Here is a 2508-nt window from a genome sequence, read left to right as displayed (position 1 = left end):
TCTTCCAACGGGGGGAGTGTGTTGGGATAAGCAGCCGCATAAAAAAAAACTAAAAAAGCCGGCAATAATTCATTAAAAGGCCGGCAATAATACATAATCCGACTTCCTCTCTTTATCTTAAAGCGGACCGTGTTTTTTTTTGTGAGTTTTTATAAAATCTCTAATTAGATAACATTAAATATTCCGGTGTTTATTTTTATTTACATTTATAAAACCAAAATTTTGCATTTTGTACATCCGTATCGCTTTGCGTGTGAAGTGATATAGTTGGAGGTAAAATAATAATTTTATTAATTTTCATTCAAAAATAGCCCTGCTCTGCTTATATGGCCAATAGAGATTCTTATCTCTATTCTTTGCAGTTTACTAAGCCATACTAATCGCTCTCTTTAATCTAACTTTTTCGTTTCCCTGGTACGGTTCCCTGGTTAAACTTGTCTTGCCAGTGATGTGCATGTGGCGAATGTGATAGCTAAGGGGGACTTTAATATCCGAGAACTCATGTGGTCTAATGTTGATAATTCCACGTCTTTACTGGCTGGCTTGACTTATGTTTCGTTTCTGATCCTGGTGAAATTTCTCTTTCTAGAACTTTGCCCCTTTCAATCCCTAAGGATCCATATCATCCCACTCTTGAGGTTTTTATCGAACAAACAATAGCTTAATTTACCTTAAGTCTAATCTTATAAGGTTCGTTTATTCCCTAAGGCGGACTTTCTTAAATTGAATAAGTTAATCTTGAATTTTGATTGGTCCGATCTACTGGTATGCGAGGATATAAACATCGCCTTACAAAAGTTGTTTTACACCTTGAATATATTTTTCGACGCTTGCGTGCCGTGGAATCCTATAAATTTGAATATATAGACATACATTTTCTTTTTACGGACTTACTTTCGTTTCCGGCGATGCAGGTTCGTTGGGCCCATCGAAGATGCAGATCTCTTTAAAAATGTTGCTTCTATCGTTGCAAGTGAAGGCAGGTGGCTGTAAATGAAAGTAGAAATTACCCTAAATAACTATCTCTAGAAAAATTTGAATTCTAATTTTATTTAATTCAACGCTTTGATACTTCTCCCATCCTATTTCGTGATTGCTTTTTTCGGGGTCTTTTGCTGAGATCGGGTCGCTGCGGGGGGTGCGGAGTGGAAGAATAGGATCGGTGGATCGAGATCACGTGGTTACGAGTTCATGCCACACCGGCACAAGGATGAGTGAGTCCCAAGCTTGTCTGCTGTGGTAACTGTCATCAGTTGAGGTTAGGTTGCCACGTGTACTCGACCTCTTACACTCGATCTTTTTCCACTCCTTTTTCCCTCACTTTCTTTCCGACCGGTTGCCTTTGTTTCTGCCAGTGGCAACTTGCCACATTGATGAGAAGCGCGAACATGCTACGCGACGTGCGCGAGGCTAACCGGCCGGTGAAGATCACACTACAGGTTGCTTTCTCACTGTAACACAAATTTGTCTCACTGAGCTGTTCACTATCTATCCACTATATTTACCTTTCAGCAATCCTAGTATTCCCAACTGATGCAAGAGATTTTCCCAATACTGATGTTAGAGATGTTGCAAATTTTGTAAATTCCAAATCTGCTTTGGCACGTGGTTGCTGCCTACGTTCAATTTACGCAGGTCAGTTATTTTACGTCTGGTGCAAATGAACGACTTGACAATAAGCTAACTTCGTTGCTTCACAACCGTGAAAATCTCCAAAACTTCCAAAAACGGGACAATTCCTGATCTCCGTTTGCATCTGTCTCTCAGCGCTCTCGCATACGTATGCCAGAAAGAGAGCGTACCGTGTGCCAGAGCGGGACGATTATATTTCCCTTTTCGTCTCTACGCTCCGCACACTATATTTCGGATTCGGCATTTTCGACTATTCTTGGTAAAGGCTGATACAAAATAATTTCTTGGTTCTCTCTACCGCTTCGACCCCCGCCACAGTTCGCCTATCGTTTTAGCGCTCCTCAGCGTCGTTATAATGATAACCAACGAACACAAAACGATTATTATATTATTATATTATTGTGCTGATATCTAATATGGTATATCAGCACAATAATAGAAATACTACTCAGAATAATAATATTTCCCAATATAAAAATAACCCCCAAAATAGTAATAGCTACCAAAACCATAATATCTTTCAACACAATAACGCTCGGTATAATCCCTATCCAAGTTATAATACTTGGACTAGGAATAAAACATACCAAAACATAAGCGAACCTATGGAAGTGGACACGGGAATCCAAATCCAAAATAGAAATAGTAACCAACCATTCCCAATGGTGAACAGTGCCAAACTACAAATAGCCTCCAATATAATTCATTTAATCAGGATATAAAGTCATTCCAACAACCAGAACAGGCAGTCAAACGCACACAAATTGAGTCATCTGCTCAACCTAGAAACAAAAAAATTCGCATAAATAATATCAAAGAGGAACATTTTTTAGGAGAAGAATAGGTCTGCCACACATATTACGTTTTGATTCTTTC

This window comes from Drosophila ananassae (assembly GCF_017639315.1).
Source record: "Drosophila ananassae strain 14024-0371.13 chromosome Y unlocalized genomic scaffold, ASM1763931v2 tig00000105, whole genome shotgun sequence".
Classification (NCBI taxonomy): Eukaryota; Metazoa; Arthropoda; class Insecta; order Diptera; family Drosophilidae; genus Drosophila; species Drosophila ananassae.
This window is presented reverse-complemented; position numbering follows the sequence as displayed.